Below are 18,589 nucleotides of genomic sequence, written 5' to 3' on the forward strand. Positions count from 1 at the left end.
GACCACCCAGCGCCAAAGTTTCTTTATTCATTTTGGTTTCTCAAAAATGAAATCTCGACCATTAAACCTACGAACACCGCTTATACAACCTTCTGCAGCATGAAACCCTTTATCGCAAAGTCACGGCAAGCTCTCACACTCCGGTATTTTCTCTTTTCTAATCGCATCGCGTTTTAAGCGGGGCACCAAGAAACCCATATTCCTTAATCATTCGCTGTTCGTTCGCGCAATCAACGGTGGAGGAATACGTGTTCTCAACTCTGTTTTCTTACAATGCAACGCTTGTTAAAAGTTATGCCATTTGCTTTCCCTTTATTATTTAAAAAAAATAATAATTTTTCAGCCTTCAATTTTAAAGAAAAAAAAAGCTGCTTCACTATGTCAAAGCCAGAACATATTTGGGCTGAATCTGGCGATGCAAAAAAATAAATGTTCCGTTAAGCTTGATCTTTGCGATGATTCCGAGTTCTCAGTCACAGGATAACTATACAAAACGTAAGCATTCGTCGCAGATTAATTCTTAGGTTAAAGCACATGCGCTCGAAACGAACATTTTGCTTTTACGTCCTGCACATTCAGGGGGATGGGTTTGTTCTGAAGCCACGTTTTTTCATGCCTGTAGCAGGAAATCACATCTTATTTTAACGAAGGTAGATTTTGTCTCAGCCCTATGCGCGTGATTTAGGATAACTTACAATGCCGGACGTCAAACTCATATTTGTAGGCTTTTAAGAGCGTTGAACAATAAGCTTAACTTGGTTTGTTTTTCGGAGTTTAACGTCACAAAGTGACTCAGGCTAATAGAGACGCCGTAGAATAGGAAGGTGAAGAATAGAAAAGTTCGGTACCCTTGCATGACCTGTACGGTAGCGGTTCATTGAAACACAAGTTTTGACAATGCAAGATATAACTGAGCATTTCTTGATGAATTCTCTCCTGTCCGCTGCTGCGTCTTCTAGATCATGACGTTTTGCCCCTCGTGTGGTAATAAGCTTTTGGAAAATATAGACATACAACTTTCACAATAAATGCTTCGGGTTGAAGCAAGTTTGTTTAATAATATTGATATGAATAATGGCATGTCAGTGGCCCAGATGTGTAAACGAACATCAGAAGTTCAGCGAGTAAATTGCAAGAGTATTTAGGTAACACCCACAATTTGTAAATGGCGACAATAAAATTTGTTTACGTAAAAATATGCTTATTCGTGCGGTACTATGCGAGCGATTTTACAAATGGCAATACGCGACACTCTATCATTCCTGTGCGCCTACCTCATGTTATAGGGAAAGCATAGTACTTGTTAACCCATACTCACCGTATATCGCAGACCATTTCTTGTTTAGAAAAGACGAAGACTTCACCAATTAGCCTGGTCTGAGTATAATGAACACTTCACTATTTCATTTCATTTCATTTTATTACCTTAGAGACCCCTTTCGGGGTATTACATCAGGGGTGGGTTAGCAAATAAGTGAGATTTATAATGTTCGAATATGTGAAGTTACCGTTGTCGCAAACGTCAATGGACAGGTGATGACAGCAAATGCTAATATTGCGGCTAATTGTTTTTGGGATGTGGCTTTATTATTCCAAGATGTCAGTGTCCTTCGTCGCAGGGTGCACATTTTGAAGGAGGTCTTCTTGGATATCGAGAATGGCGCTGGTTAATGGCCCCTCCCACAGTTCAAACGACATGCAGGCGTCTTTAGTTGTTCGACCTTAATGCTTTACCCCATTTATACATGCAGGTCTCTTTGTCCACCGTACTTTTGTCGCCTGGCACTATAACATCTTTAAGACTATATGCTCTTTTTTGGTTTCCGATTTCTTTTCGTAGCACAAAAAACAAACACAGAGTGTAACAGTTCTTGGTCGCTGTTATACATTTTCCTCACTGCGGATGCCGTCTCTGAGCTCTGAAACACCATTGAATTCTGGGTCCTCACAAAGGTCTAGGTTCTCACTATGTGTTGTGAGAAAAATAAACGTCTCGAACAAACTGTCAGTATATTTTTCCAGGCACTGATGTGAACGTGCACTGAATAAAACGGCGCTCTGATTTTAGGCAACACCATTGCAGAAATGCACCAGAGTGGGCTGCAGTTTGTTGAACTTTGTCACTAACATTCATTTAGGTCTCTGTTTTGTTATGGTTCAATTTTATGCCATTACAAAGGAGTGTTTCTGAGTCACAGAATGGGAATGTCTACCAAAACCCGACACATTGGTAAATTATCTATTGAGCCCGAGTAGCCGAGGATATGGTTCAATCTGTGACACTGCATGAAATGTTTGTCACTTAACGTATACATAGCCCTGCGCCCTATTCGCCGCGGCAGCTCTGGCAAACATTGCTTTCGTGTGGTGTTTGGGGCACTAGGGGAAATCGCATACCGGTGTCTTTTTTTTTTTTCTTACTTGTTCTGACCTCTTTTTCATTTCCTCCTTTCTTCGACGTGGTTTACTTCCTTTTGTAATGCTTTCTGTGGCATTTATTCTGGGTAAGTATATATGGTTTAGGATTCTCGTTTGAGCACACAGCTTTTCGGCCATTAAACATCTGTTTATGAATGCTCTACTCGGGCAAATACTTTTCGTAAGTGCGAATGTTAAGCAAAAAAATGTTACGCAAACTTCTAGTAGCACATCGACCAGCCGCCAGTACCTAAACCGAATATACAGAAACTTCTTTCATAAATTTTTCGATTTTCTGAGTTTTTTTACTACGCGGACGTGAATATTGCAAACATCAAATGCATTTTTTTCATGAAAATAGGCACATTATTCACTACTCCTAGCGATGTTAGCTATCTATAAACACCTCAGACGAGCTTTAAAATTCACGAAGTTGTGATCAACGTTTCTCTGCAAATAATTAGGCTTTTTGTAAAATAAGAAAAAAAATTGAAGTAACCGCCGCTAGCAGTCATATTATATTGCCACCTGACGGTTCGAGGTAGCGCTTGAACGACAAAGAAGTTGGAGACTCTCGCGCGCTTCGGCTAGCTAGGACTGTGGACTCTTGAGCTTGTGTCTTCGTGCTACCGTTTCTCGGGAACCTCTGTCTTGACTGTGTGTATCTGCCCCTGTTGCCGATACCCATAAACCCTGTCTTCGTGACAATATTTTATTTTTTCATACTTTTTTTCTCGCAAGGAGGGCTCTATATTTTACTTTGTGTCGCTTTCTGTTGACAAGATGTCGTACTTACCTCACCAAGTTTCATAAGAATTAGGTACATGGCACTGTTATGTCATACCTTTATGCACAGCACAGGAAGTTGAAGTGCGCGGGCAATGGCTGTAACGACATCACTAATAAGGCAAAAACAAAAGTACCCGGATACATTTCCCCAATTTATAAAGCATGATTAAGCGAGGAATTCTATTTTACGAAATACTTTTCTCTCAAGCAAAATTAGTGGTCAGTGGCGAGAAATTTCCGTCTACTCCAATATATGCAGTTATCTTAAGAGATCCCAACGGCGCTTAAAAGCAAATATTTCTGGTACTTACATCACCGTGGTTGTATTTGTATTACAAAAAAAAAATTGTGAAAAAAACCTTCAAATTTGACTAACATGCCTGCAAGTGGTTCCTTTTTTATCACTTTTCTTCTCACATGAGAGCAATTTCTGATGCATTTTGAACAGCCAATTTGTGTGGAAGCGCGCTCATTTGCAGCTGTTATCAGCGGCCGGAGGAAAAGGTGGATCAGCTAACGGCCTCCGGGAGTTTCGCCATGCAATACGCAGACATGAGATTTATGGCCATGAGCACGGTAGAGCATGGCTCAAACCCTCGGCCACAACCTCCGGCGACACGCAATGGCTACATGTTGCAGAAGGGTTGAAAGGCTTCTGCTGCCACATCAGCCTCTCGTAAGCGAAAAAAGGCGCTCCCTTTTCATTTTGCTTTTGAAAGCTGTTGTTGCATACCGTACCAATTAGCGTCCGTGATGTCTGCGTTCACACTAATAAAACATAGCATTGCTCAGCTTTTGCCATTCATTTTCCTTCAGCTTCGTTACATGCATGATTCCCTCTCGATCATGACGCAGAGACGATAACTGGGTTTTATGTCGTACCAAATTCATTCGATTTCATATTATGAATAACGAACGCATAGGAAACCCAGCAGTCACATGCGCTCACGTTTTGTCAGTGAAATAATAATAATCATAGCTAAACAAGGTTCATACCATACCATAACATGAATTATGCATGAAATTGAGTTGTTTCTTCATATCCGAATGAATTATTGGTCCCTGAGCCGACTGGGTATATATAGCGCTTGTCAATGTCAATACTTTCTTTTCCATTAACCTTTTACGAGTTCATAAGCAGCAACTAAGAGAAGTAGCCTTTTTTATGTTATAATGAATTCCCATTCCCGTTTTATTTTTCAGGCACACGGAGAAGAAAAATATTATTTAACCATGCTTATAATAGTGGAATAACTATTATGAGTCAAGGGAATAAAATTTAGAGATAGCGTTATGCCTACCACAGCTGGGTCTAACGATCGGAAAACGTCAAGGGCATCTTGAAGGGGACGGTTCCAGGAGGCGAGCCGCAGCGATGACTCTCCCGGGAAAGGTTAGGCAGGGGACTGGAAGGCTGCATGGCATTGTGTCTAACAGTGTTATATATTTATGGAGATGTGAACCGGCTTGAATGACGTTTGTCACACCTGTGATGATGGTGTGCGAAGTAACACAAAAATCAAAGCGAGAGAAAATTAAGAAGTGAACGCCGCCGGCTCCTCGCGCTGCACCTTAAATCCAATTCCGGCATCAGGTGACCTTTACGAATGGTAGCGGTAGAGCGAACGCTCTAAAATTACAAGCATGCCCAGGAACATGCTGACTGGCACTTAACATCGCAGGGCACTGATTGGCAGGCGAGCTATATGAAGTCACTAAACCATTAAGCATCGATTTGTTGGGCGCAGCCAACAAGGGTGCCTAAGTAAGATGATAATTGAGCCCAAGTTCAACACGTTATGCATCGAAGACATAAAAACACGTTCGTAAGGTTAGTTTAAGAAATGATTTATGCCCACATCCGGAGATATTGCATAAATGAAGCAGCTTATGACTGCAATGTCTGCGTTCCAGATGTAGACGCAAAATTAAATAATAAAAGCTAAAATGAGCAAAATAATGCACGTCCGTAGACGGGGATCCACAGGGGAGCCTTGGACGAGAGCATTTAAAGCCTTTGTGCCCTTCTCTCCAAGATAAATCCTCTGAGTAGACTTTTTTTTTTTTTCACAGTAAACATTTATGCCTGGAATCAGACTGGTCTACTTGTTGGGGAGAGCGTTTATCGCATAAATTATACATGTGTATCCCATTTCTTAACACTGCCATCGGCCATCCCTACTTTTGTAAGCCGACAGCGTAAAATTCCCATGTTATACAAAATCCAGCGTTGGTTTTGTCGGCGTCAGCTTTGAGGAGAAAAGATCTTGGGCCTGCCTCTAACAATTTGCAACTGGCTGGTGACATCAACGGGCACTCATTGGTTTTCTGGTAGTATGCCGTAATGAGACCAAATGACAAGGTCCAGATGGCAGGGGCTTCCAGCACGGACCGCTCATTTGAGATGGCAGGATGAAATGGGTACTGTAACCAACAGGAACCTTGCGTTTCGTATCAGACACGCAGCTAACATTCCACGCAGACACGTTCGCTCGGCTGTGTTGAAGGGGGCTGTGTTGAAGGGCTGGTACTTTACATAAATGGTAGCTTGTTTGAAAATGGTTATGTATGAGAGGATCGGTAATAACGCCATTAGCAAAACGCATGTACGAGAATGAGGTTTGTTTTCATTTGCAGAGTTTTAACGCTCCAACGCGACTTAGGGTATGAGAGATGTCGCGTTGGAGAGCTCCAGAAATTTCGAGCACCTGGAGTTCTTTAATATCTACTGATATCACACAGCACGCGGACGCCCTTCCGTTTCGCCTCCATCGAAACTCAGCCGCAGGCGGTCGGGTTAAAACCCGAGAAATCCGGTACAGTAGTTAGGCGTAGTAACCACTGCGCCACCGCAGCGGATTCGACCACGAGGATCTACACGGGGAGCACGAAAAAGTGGAATAAATCTATGCATCAGTCTGACGGAATTCGTCCACATGAATTCGCAATGCCGAGCCCGTACGCTCCGTCTCATCCCTGTTCTCACGGTGATTTCATTACATTGTCGAACGCGTAGCCCAAAGTGCACACTACAAAATGCAGTCCTAATGTATTCCTCTGTCCTATTATGTCATTAAAACCGGAACCAGATTTCGTTTTTTTCCCACACATTCTTATGATATCGCGGGTCAACTTTCATATGTTTGTGATTTTAAATGGGCTCACCTAATGCGTTATCCATTCACCTTATATTTCGGATATAACAAAAGGCAGAAGTATTGCCCTCTACTGTCCTCTAAAAAAATTGAGCAACGTTTGAGTATACTAAATCTAGAATATCGTTTCGTTTCGCGCTGTCCCTTATTTTAATATTTCAGCCTCGTCTATGGTCCTAGCGGAAATATATCCGTGTCCATCTCTGGCCATAAAAGCTTCATGTTTTTCACGACGGCACTCGACTGCGCCAAACACAATCTTTTCACCACAGGCGCATGCAGGCTACTGGATTATTCACGGAGATTGGTGGCCACGTGCGGGCGGATGCGCAATGCTAGGAACTGTTTGCGAAGACGGAATGCTGCCGCCTAGAACGTAGTGAGAAGCGTTTGAAGGGAGCCGAAGCGAATTGCTAGACTGTTCTTATTCCGACGGCTTGCGAAAAAGCGTCAGAAAACCTGCACCAGACAGGTTGCTACGATATTCTGTGCCCTATTTTCTTCCGATTATGCAACTATCTTTCACTCATCGCCTGCTGCACAGTCTGGCTGCCGGGCAGCACTCGTAAAATTCGTATGAATAAAACGGTACGAATCAGTGTTTTTCTTCAAAGCCAGAGTGCTGACACTCACAATAAGGCACGAATGTGGAATTACAAAAGAGAACTGAACTTAGAGTATCGCTATATATTATCGTCTTTGTGATCTTAAAAATATTTGTGCTTGAGAGTCTTCTCGTGAAATGGTTATGAGCACCGGCTGCCACCGTTTCTTCTGCTGTACAAGCTGACCAGGAGCGTCGCATTCGCCAAATACAGGTGCAGGACGGTAGGCTTAAAAATCGATGGCGAGGAGAAGGGGTGGCGGCGAGACCTAAGCTCCTCCTTAAAAACATGATTCGATAGTGGCCTGCTGTTATCTCGGCGCTTCTGCACTAATGAATAAAACGAGGACGCAAAATTTATACACGAACCCCCCCCCCCCCCACGAAACTGAGAACGATGGAAAGAAGCATTCTACCAGTGCGCCATTGGTTATAGGGCAGAAAGCAAGGGAGTTTCATTGGCTGGCTCGCACCGGTGCTACTGTTCTAGGTCAAGCAAAACCAGAAAAACCAAACCGCACTGTGTCATTCGTTTAATTGCTGATTTTATAATTAGAATTTCTCGTAAGGGGCATTCGTAAGGTACCACTTTATATGAAAGACCAGCTGTCTTACTATACAGGGCGTTTCACATAAACCGACCAACAAGTTTTAAAAATGGGATTTTTGAGTTCGAACACCCGTTTCTTCTGCACAACCTTCTCAGGGGTGGTGCCATCAACAAGCCGTAAAGACGCGTTGACAAGCAGCTTTCAATTAGTGTTGCATGATTACCTTTTAACTGCTTCTGATAATTCCTTTATTCAACTGGAGGCTTGAACGACATTGTAGGTATTTCCGCATTTGCTTTAAGGCATTCCGCATGTCCTTGTCTTGACTGCTGAAGCGCGAGCCATTTCGGTGAAATACTTGGCCGAAAGCGAAACAGAGCAGCCGCATGCGCCACTATCCGCGCCTGCGAACGCGTGTCACAAAGTGGCGCGCCGCTAACATGGTCTCTTTTTCCTGCGCTCAGGTGGGAGCAGCGAGTGGGGAAGCAGGTTAGAGGTGGGCCATAGTGCAACGCGCGATAGCTAGGGATATCTCCAAACGTCCAATTCGCTTCCGGCCTAGTGTCACACAAAATTATCCTGAATGCAACGCTGACAAGACGGCACTTTATAAAATCTTGAAAGTTTTATCTTAAAATGGATATACCTACGGTGGCTTGTAAGCCCCCCAATATTGAAAGAGTCTAACAGTAATGATCATAAAGTTTGCTATGGGATATTTGTTAAGCAGCCTGCTATTAAAAACGTCTTCACGCTGTTTTGATTCACATCACCGTCATTGAACTCTGTTGAAGAGCGCTTCGCTGTAAATCAAACATGTTCGTTAATCAATTATGTAAAGTCTTCGTTGACACACCTGGGATATTAAATCGCTTGTGCCCAATTCCTGAAAGCGTACCTTGATGTTTTTTCCGGTAGCTTATTTTGCTGGCGACCATTGTCGCCTAATATACCGGCCAAAACCCATATAAATTTTCCTTTCTTAAAACCAAATTACTTTATAGAAAATATCCCGCTTGAAACATGCGGCGTTGTTATTCGCGTTAGATGCCTTATTTTTTTTAATATTCTCATTGCACACGTGTAATATTGACGATTTCTCCATATAACACCGATGCCGTCTTTTTGCTAAAACGTAGTCTTGAAGCTGTGATTGCAAAAGAGCTAGGAGAACTTGCAAGCTTACCTTATATAACTGTTCACAATGAAAAATATACCTTTGTGCTTGTATTTATCGTAAGCAGCACAAACATAATAGAACAAAACAGAAAAAATATTTCAAACATGCAATATCAGAGCTTTGGTTTGAAAGAATTCTCATTCGTGATGGAGTTTCATTAAATTAGGCAGGTTCGCGCTGTAGTTAACAGTGAAGATAGCGAATGGAAGGGTTCAGTTGTTGGTTCTATTTCTGGCCATATTATATCTTATATAAAAACCTACTATTTAATTTCCTGCATTTGAAACTAGGGCCCTTCAGGAAAGGTCTGCCACTTACAAGCTATTGTACATGTCTGCACAGAAGGAAGCTTCCTAATACTCTGTACATTCTAATGCAAATATTGCAGCAGTAAGGGATTATGCATAATTTGTATGATAAATTCGATTTTGACTCTGCGGCCAGGTACAACACTTCGTTCTGTAACAAGAGTTTTTCAATAGCACCCTTTTTCGCTTCGTACTTTGCAAGTAACAGCATTTGCGTGTTTGAATATATTAAAAATTACAATATGAATGCACCCGCGCTATGAATGGAATGAAAGGAAAAAAAAAATGCGAAGTCCACTTCGAGCCATTGAATGTCAGAGTTATGCGAATTTGGGTGGTAAGGCATTTAAGAGTCGAAAACTTTTCTTGCGCAAAACACGTGACGGCGATTTCAGCGAAATTTCCGAAAAAGTCAATAGTTGCGTTTTGGTTGTGTTGACGAAATTTTGCTAAGCGCGATTATAATGTGGCCATACAAATGCACGCAAACCCGAGCAACTCATGAATGGGGCTTCTTTAGCTCAGATGACTGACACTGACAGGCCATTGAGCATATGAACCATACACTGATGCGCCTGCCTTTACGATGTCAGTAAAAAAAATAGCAAGGCATGAACTGAGGCCTTTTGTGAAGCTAGCTCTGCGGGTGCAGCTTGACAGCTGTAGAAGCTCTGGACATTCTCTTACGAAACACAACAGCGTGATGAGACGCTAGAGCCGCATATCAGAATCGCCGCTTCAGTGGCATTCGATCGTTGTACAGAATGGGTGTTCCCTGCCGCGCCACAAGTCCCGTAAAGAAAAGAGCCAAATTTTCGAGCCACCCAGTCATGATGTACGCTCTTCGCTAGACAATATAATGGAGGCTATGATCAACAAAACAAATAGAAAAAGTTACTGTTTGCCTAACTGGTAATGTAGGTTATTGAGAAATTCAACTTCTACCATGGAGAAAATACAAGAATGAAACATAGAACTTAGTCGCATAAAATGCACAAACAGCGTAAAAAATGAATGACGAAGTGTGCAGTAAGTAACGCTTGCTTTCATTTTAAATCTTACTGAGCCACTGCGAGTTCAGTTCCTCTTTAGGCCATGCGAGTGCCTGCGAGCACTTAGCGACCTAATACAATATAAACATATGCGATAAGAAACGCGACTCTTCTGCTCCGAGCCAGTGACAGAGCCTATCACAAATCACCCGTCTTCAATTACGCACCTCGTGGCGAACGCGCCCTATGCCCACATATACACAACACCATGCCAGTTCGCTCAGTCGATTGATTGGCGCAGTGGTGCCCGTAACGTATACGGAGCTCCCCTTGCACTTTTCCCTTAATATTAATGAGAGGACGAGGATGGGGCAACTGCACAGGTTTGTGCTTTCTGAACATCAAGCTTCACGCAACGCGCCCTTTCGGTAAACTCTCTTGATGAGGTTTTAATAGCAGAGCTATGTCAGGTAGTAGCTTCCCCACTCTTGAAATAAGACCCTCTAACGTAGTGAACATCCGCTGTGTTGCAATAAAGTACTATATACGTTGAAATAGCCCCCCCTTCCCCCCCCCCCCCCCGGGAAAAAAAGGTAGGAAGGAACACAAGAAAGAACGGGACATAAAAGAGCCCAATCATTCCGTCTTACATAGGTATAGGGTTCAACCTCGTGTCTCCTTCATAGCTACCGTAATACTGCGCCCATGATGGGGAGGCTACTGCAAAGGAGGCAAATTACTGTACCGCTTTACCCGCTCTCCTCTAAATGGAGCTTTCATTCTTTTCGTTCATAGGAATAGAACAAAGAAGAAATGAAGATGAGAGAAATAAGAGCTGCGAGCTGTATTATGATTCGCTGCCAGAAAATGGCTCTTCCTCTGGCAGTGGGGCTGCTGCTGCGGTGAAAGAACGTCCAGCAGATGAGGTGTATACGTTAGAGCGTAAGTATTCTGAGAAAAACGCATTAGGTTTTTTTTCTCGTTGCTGACTGAGCAGGAAGGCAAACACCGTTATCGTCAGCGCCCTGCCCTTCTGGAAAGTCAGCAAATTAACGCAACAAAAATGTGCCACCGCTATTTCGAAGTAGAGATGAGCTAAACCGAAGCTAGCTCGTGCATGTCGCTGAACACAGCGCTATATAGTGTCGGCTAATTATAATGATAAATACAAACAAGCATCCACTAGAAAAGTGTGTGCTTTTTTGTTGTTGTTGTCCTGTACAGCTATATAGGAGTAAGGAAATAATCTTTTTTTTTTTTTTCCAGGCACAGATTGAAAGGCCCCTTTTCATTTTGGGTAATGTTTTGTCCGGCAACTTTCCGCCAAACAGAGTATACAAGAATACAGAAAAACTGCATTAACGATAAACTGAAGTTCCGTTATGAATACGCGTGAGCATCGAATAATAAACAGAATACCAGGTTCTAAAAGACTATTTGCAGTAAAAAGTTGTCTTCTCTAAGCAAGATACGGCGAAAACATTAACTTTTGGCGAGATGACTGGCCCCTCTCTCAAGTAAACTTTCTTTTCCCACAGTTTTAAGAGTGCAGATCACAGACACATACTCACACTTGAAAAAAAAAATACAATTTATGATTACGGACCATTTTTCTGATGTTAGAGTCACGCGTTTGACCGAATGAAGTGTCAGTGTTTTCAGGTAGAATATTCAGGTGCCGTAGCTACTTTGGCAGCGGCCGGACCTGCTTTCCCATAGCCTGACATATTCTTAAAATATAATGTTGCTAATTAAAATTAAATATTGCCAGTAAAAGAGGAACCTAATACCTTATTACTTATGACAAGTCAATGGCATAGCACTGCCATAAAGGCAACCATAATGTAACATAGATGAACGCACACAAAAAGTGGATGTATTTACAGATACTTGCAGAGGGGTAGCTGACAGCAGCGCAGACAAACAACTTCAGGCCAGCGACGCCCTGCACGAACCACATCCTAAAATTTTAGTTATCAGTTTCATGCCCCGAAATCCCGCATAACTTATGAAGCGATAGCTTCATTGCGCGAGGTAAGGTCAAGGTCATCGAGTGGTTCCGATAACCTTCAAACGGATTCGAAGTCAAGTTAGAACTTAAGTCACAACCACAATGAATAGCTGTGTTCCCACTAAAGATCAAGGTCAAGGTCAAAGTCAAGCTCAGAGGTGAAAGGTCAACTGACGTGAGAAGTAGCTTAACGCGTGAGCAGCTGCATGGCGAGATACATGGTCGCTGACGTCATTCCGAAGTGCCGCGCACCTCGGCCGGAGCCGAGCCATGGACTCGAAGGAAGCGAAAATGAGCAGCCATGCTCGTTACGATCATCGGTTAGGTGCGTCTGACGATCCAGAGGACATTGCGTTGCGACTTAAAAAGTTTGCGGAGGAGAAGAGAATGGCCTAAAGGCAAAAGTGCGACGGAAACGCTGGACCAACGTGAGGAGTGTCTTGCGAAACGCCGGCGCGGTGATGCCGCAAGGCGTGAGCTACGAGCTGCACAGATGGTCGCTTCAACTATCTCTTCACACTAGATTTAACCGAAGCTGAACCGCAGCTATGTTCTTTTTTTTTTTTTTTTTAGTTCAGGAGTTTACGCATCATTCCAACGGTTCCAAAATGTTGCGTACAACTTGTCGTCTTAGCGGTGGGAAACTCATCAGATTAGAAATATAAAAAATATGTATGCCACATGATATTAGTTCGACGGGCCAGGAGTTTGCAAGGTGCTTTTTTATTGAATGTCTAAAATTAGCAAAAAAGTGGTAGCTGACTTAAGATTAATTTTATAAATGGGGCTATATTGGTGGCCACGGCGAAGAGCAAGTAAACGCACAAGGCTTCGAATAATCGATAATAAACTAAATTCTCTCATTACCATTTTATTGTTTATTTTAGAGGGGTCAGTTTTATTTTCAAAATTGGAGCTGGTCATCCAAATACTCTAGCTTAGAAAAGAAATGTCACAGAAAATTGTTCTTGATGGAACAGCGCAAAACATCGGGACAAGAGACAAGCGCTGACTTACAACTGGTTTTTATTTCGAAGAAACATTGCTTCTTATACCTTCATCACCCTCTCAAAAAGCACATGCGTCGCAACCATATCGTTCAAGGGTCCACAAAAAAGCATAAGACACATAATCGCAGATATTTATAATCACATCTTTAACATGTCAAATTCTTTCTTAGTCAAAGCAACGGACGGTGTGCTGACGCAATCGTCGCGCAGACTCGCTATCGAAGCTGCCTCGATTATTTCCCGGACTAGCTGGTCTTTGTGATTAGCCAAAGCTTTGCTAATCGTCGCGCGTGATAAAAGGACTACAGATATCAGCGTGAACGACTGCTTGACATCTTAACAGCTCCATTAGGCGCGTACGGGTTGATCGTTTGGCAACTGAGCACGTTGAGACCGGATTTATTAGCGAAACCACCGCGTGCATTGTCACCAGTGTGACGGCTATCGGCGTAGCCGCTGTAGTAGCGAAACTGATAACGAACCGCTGCTCGCCCGTCTGTGTATCAGGTGACACCGGCAGGGTGATGAAATCTCTGGGTGGAACGAACCACGTCAGATGAGCTTTTTCTTACTATGGAGGGGATCTAGCTATCAGTGCAATATTTGCGGGCCTTGTAACGCGAGCTACAAATTTTATATTTTTTTTTCTTAGCCGCATGATTTGGAAGGCAAGCTCCAATATCGCAAACGCAATTAGCTTCCTAGAAACATTGAAAAATTGAATTAAAATTGAATTAATGTGTGTAGTTATTTATTGAAATAATTAAAACAACCTGGCTCTGATATGGTGGTCGCTGTTAACAGTAATATAGCTAAAGGGCTAAAACAAACATTTGCCTTAAATAAACCTTTTTCTAAAATATATTACCATCCAAGACCATTTCAGGACCCTAGGAGAAACGGGTTTGACTGGGCTGTTAAAAAGGGGAGAGGGGGGGATCAACTCTTTCCGGCGCTACGTAGGCGCCCCAGCGCCTTAACATGGCAGTGCCCTTCACCTCGTTATAAAATCACGCAAAACGATTTGAACCCCATTGTAAAATCGTGTAGCATGATTTTATAAAAGGATGAAGGGCACTCACGTAGCGGAGGAGAGTTGACGACTGCCCTACTAAACAGCCCAGTCAAGCCGGTATCTCCGAGGGTCGTGGAAAGGTCCTACATGTCTATCTTAAATTCGTTTTTGCGTCATTTAACACGATGTCATATGTAAGCACCCTTGGGAAAAGTGTTTATTTGGATATCTATTTACTTCACATTATTTGCGATAACGAACTGCTGAAACTTTACTATTAAGTTTATGTAAGCACCCTTGGAGAAAGTGTTTATTTGGATATTTATTTACTTCACATTGTTCGCGAAAACGAACAGCTGAAACTTTACTATTAAGTTTTTCATAAGCCAAGTGCCTTTTGACGCCTTTTGAAGAGGACAGGCATCTTGACACGAATTTTTCATGTTCTTCCTTGATTTACGCAATTAAAAAAGCTAAGGGTCAAATTTTGGAACACCACTTACATGAGTGAGGACGCCGTAAGTTCCGGGCGCCTCCTTTGGTCAATTTTTACAGACGCCCTGAATGGTGCTTAGTGAGGCGTATTTCAATATTCACGGAAAGAGGAAGCGACGTTCTTAATGCATCCTCACTGTGTTAAGTAGGCTTGAGGCCATGACAATGAAGCGGTCGAGAAAGCATGTTGTAATAAATTTTAGTCCGAGCCTGATAGCTCATAAAACATATTCAGGGGAGCAATATTTAATAATCTGCGCCCTAATTATGCACCCTTTCGACAGGAAATAAACCGTATTTAGAAAAAAAGCCTTGATGCGGTAACATTTTCCCTGGTCCACAGAGCCTCCGACGTTCCATGCATATGAGAAATATATTTGAAACTACAATTCAGAATGTTTCCCATATAGGCAATGAAAATCTCATATACCCTAGAATAAAGGTCGTTATTCAAGCGGTGTCCATGGATTTAATATAAAAATTATTGCAGTCATTATTCAAGCTGATGTCGACAAAACGCTTAGAGGTCCTTATGAAGGTGTCTGAGCGAAACTAGTTCACGTTATTGACAGGGCCACAAGAGTACTAATAATAATAGTAGATTTCATTACTCTGCGGACGGAGACAATGTGCGCACATTTCCTGGTTAGCAACTTGCGCCAGAGTAATTGATTCTGGTAGAAGGTCTATGATCTCCGTCCGTAGAATATTTTCGTTGCGCCATTATTTTAATTTTACTGGGAGGTTAAAGTCTTCATGTATAGTAGACATCCAAACTTAGAGGGCAGGCGAAACTGCCTTAAGGTAAATTGCACTGTTATGTTGTGCAATAGGCTACACAAGTAATGCCAATCAAATGAGATGAGAGGTCTTTTATACAGGCCGTTTAAAATGAATCGCTTGTGAAATGAAGCAGAAGGGGTCGCTGTTATACCTTGAGCGTCAACTCGGTTGACCAATCGCTCATATGGCCGTTGTTCAAAATATTATGCCTGTTCTTTTAGGCACCAAGTTATCTAAGTTTTTGGAACAATAAATAAATATATTAAATGGTTTTTCCTCTCAATCTCTTAATTTTTATTTTGACTGCAAGCTTTCATAATTTCTCGATGTTTTATATTAAAGGCCACGTACAATACGCTTGCACGGCTTGCATAAATGTTCGCGAATCTTCGGCCATGCTTAGTTCGAAGTATTATTGCATGTAATTTTAAAAAATCGTAATCTTTATTATGCTGTGAAAAATTATGCTGCCAATATTGCTGTGTAGCGATAACTGATATGTACAGGAAGTAGAGTCCCCAAGGTGCGCACGTGTGTTGCAAACTCAAATGTACCGGTAGACATTTTGATGTCATGGTTTTTAGAAGGCCATAAATCGGGTGACTAAGTAGGAAGATGAACCGATCGTAAACACTGCGCTTTAGAAAAACCTCTACAAAATATCCGAGACTACAATAGAAGGACCTTAAATGAAATGAGCAACAATCCGAATTAAGAAAGTATTGCGTTCTGGAAGGTCGTAGCCTGTCTCTCAGGCAGAACGCTCTGGAAAGGTGGACTGGTTCTTTGCATGACACCATCCACAAATAGACAATAATTAACATAGAGGACGAGAATGCAGCCGTCCCACTACTTGGCATGACGAGTGGCTCTTGGCAATAAATGAGTAGAGAATTTGCTCAGTTGTCTCCTCATCACTGCAGCTATTGTACAGAGATAGTAATGATCCGTGCTGCTCCGGAAAGAATTTTGGTTTATGAACGTCAAAAACCGATCAGTAAAATCAACAGTTAGCTTGAAGAAACCGCTAATTAGAAACGTCACCTATGAGCTGTGAAATGAGTTATCGTGTAGTTCTTTTGCGCGCTGTCAGCAGTATGAAGAAGAGTTCATTTATCAACATATCTTGCTAGCAATGTCATGTTGTTCTGAATCTATCGCAGTGCCGTATTTCGACAGACAGAATTCGTTCGGAGCTTCGCCGTTAGTTCCATTGAGCGACCATGATTTGGTTTTCTGATTCACTTGTCCTTTATTTCTGGACGTTGTTGAATCTCCTTTTTTGCTACCATATTTTTAGATATATAGATTTTCTTTGCACGTAATTGGCGGCAATCGTTTGCAGATATGACTCATAACAATTCATTTTGTGCTTCAGGATGAGAAAGGCACAATAGGCAGCATTTTTATTGCGAAATCATTAGGAGAACCATCAAAGCGAAAACGTTTTGCAGTGGGTCTGACGGGTCAGTAGATTGCTTGCTGATAGATGGCGATAAACGCCTACCAGAAGCCAATGCTTATGCATCGGCAAGATACCTTCTACTTTTAATTGTGGACATTTGACAAATGAATAAAGGCTAATTTTGTCTTTTCTCGGGTACGGGAGTGATTGAGTAGACGAAAGTCCGTGATGTAAAGAAAATTGTGGTTGTAGCGAAACAGTTTGGTAAAATAAAATAATGGTTGATAACAATTTGATGATCCAAATTGAGTTCCTCGCTTTCGTGCCATGGTTGGCACCGGTACAGGCATAAATATTGAATGCATGCCTGAACACTTTATTGATTTAATTTCAACAATTCATATAGAGCCCCTTTCAAACACTGCAGCTGGGAAACAGAGACTACCGCTTCCAAAATTGAATCTGAAGACAATTATAACTGAGAAGTCACATCCTGATTCATAAAAACGAGCTTAGATTCAATTTTCATGCTGTTCAGCTCGGTGTAAATGCGCTCGGTCATATTAAAAGCAGTCCACCTTGTGCGAAAAAATTTTCGCCTGCGCATAGAAGGTCTTGTATAATGTATTAGCGCAGCCCTTGAGGAGATATGTCGAAATAGACACTAACGAGGCCGTAATGCAAGTTTCGGCGGCTAATGAACCTCTTCTGAAAGGGGACTAATACAATAAGGAAAACGAAGTTTAAGCTTTGCTCCAATAAGTGCGGCCTATGTTGGGACCATTGTAATCGCAAAAAAACATATCTACAGACCAGCGTATCTCGCGTATCTCTCGATGTGGTTGGCAGCTGTGAGGGAATTACATATAGAGAATGAACTATATCCTAAAGTTAGAATAATATGCTGTCGACGCTGGGACTTTAAAATGTATTTTTCCAGGGTTGGTGATGAATATAGGACGCCTGGCCTGAAGAGTGAAATATGTTTGCCAGCAAGGTTGCTTAATCAGAGGTAATGATAAAAACATTTATCACACCCATGCTCTCGCTACCACGAAGCGTATAACTGGAGCCATTTTAGAATGCGAATACGAATCAATAGATAAAAAGAAAACGCAGCATGGTAGCTGATGTTCACATGACACAAAGCGAATATCGCTTTCCGTCTAAACATGAGCCATCGAGCTTTGCTTTCTTTTTCACTGTTGATTCGTGCAGGAAGAGTCACTATTTACGAGGTCTGGTAAACTTCTGCTTTGATAAGACTTTAGCACGCCGATAAAAGCAGATACCTGTCGCAGTTGCAACGCACGTCATGCCTCTACTATTGTAGGCGCCGGTATGCATGAACGTGAGATGCGAATAAACTACTGCAGCCGCCTAAAACAAGGATAACCCGCTCTACCGGCAAGATACCTTCAAATCTTTGTGCTAAGCGGCATGGCTAATGCGCAGCGTTCCCTTCAGATTGGAACAACAGTCCTTCTTTGTCGCGTGGCCTTGAGCATCGTAACGCGCTCCGTTATCGATGCTAACGCGACTAGCCACAACCTAAGGCGCTCTTGCGAATGGAGGGGCAGCCATTCCATTCCATTACCAGCCGCCAGGAAGCATGATGGAGCCAGTGTTTCTGCGAGCGCCCACTGTCAACACTGGCAGCGAAAATGGCCTGGAGGTCTACTGCTGGAGTATCAACATGGCTGGGGAACATAAATGTAAGGGACGTAGAAAGAAAAAAGGCATTGGCAGAAGACCCTCGCGAGGATGAAAGCAACGTTTTTTGAAGAAAAAATATTACACTCTTGTATAGGGCGTACTCACTTCGGCAGCTACTGAGGACACATTTGAGCAAAACATATATCGAGCTGCGAAT

The 18,589-nt window shown here is 42.4% G+C and overlaps 2 protein-coding genes across 4 annotated transcripts in view; one reads left to right on the plus strand and one right to left on the minus strand.

Moving 5' to 3' along the window:
* Window positions 1-18,589, minus strand: part of LOC146185628 (glycine receptor subunit alphaZ1-like) — a 208,774-nt gene that overhangs the window by 170,179 nt on the left and 20,006 nt on the right. The gene's annotated exons all lie outside the window — the stretch shown is intronic.
* Window positions 1-18,589, plus strand: part of LOC146185629 (cell adhesion molecule 4-like) — a 280,393-nt gene that overhangs the window by 16,781 nt on the left and 245,023 nt on the right. The window contains exons 2-3 of one of the 2 annotated variants that reach the window (XR_014708009.1): window positions 10,793-10,939; window positions 11,264-11,912. The exons of the other annotated variant lie outside the window; for it this stretch is intronic. The gene's annotated coding sequence lies outside the window, so the exon portion shown is untranslated. Of the gene's footprint in view, window positions 1-10,792; window positions 10,940-11,263; window positions 11,913-18,589 lie in introns of those variants that run through there. 2 annotated transcript variants of the gene reach the window in all.

The sequence above is a fragment of the Amblyomma maculatum genome, chromosome 6, assembly GCF_055883805.1.
Source record: "Amblyomma maculatum isolate TAMU_Amacu chromosome 6, ASM5588380v1, whole genome shotgun sequence".
NCBI classification, from domain to species: domain Eukaryota; kingdom Metazoa; phylum Arthropoda; class Arachnida; order Ixodida; family Ixodidae; genus Amblyomma; species Amblyomma maculatum.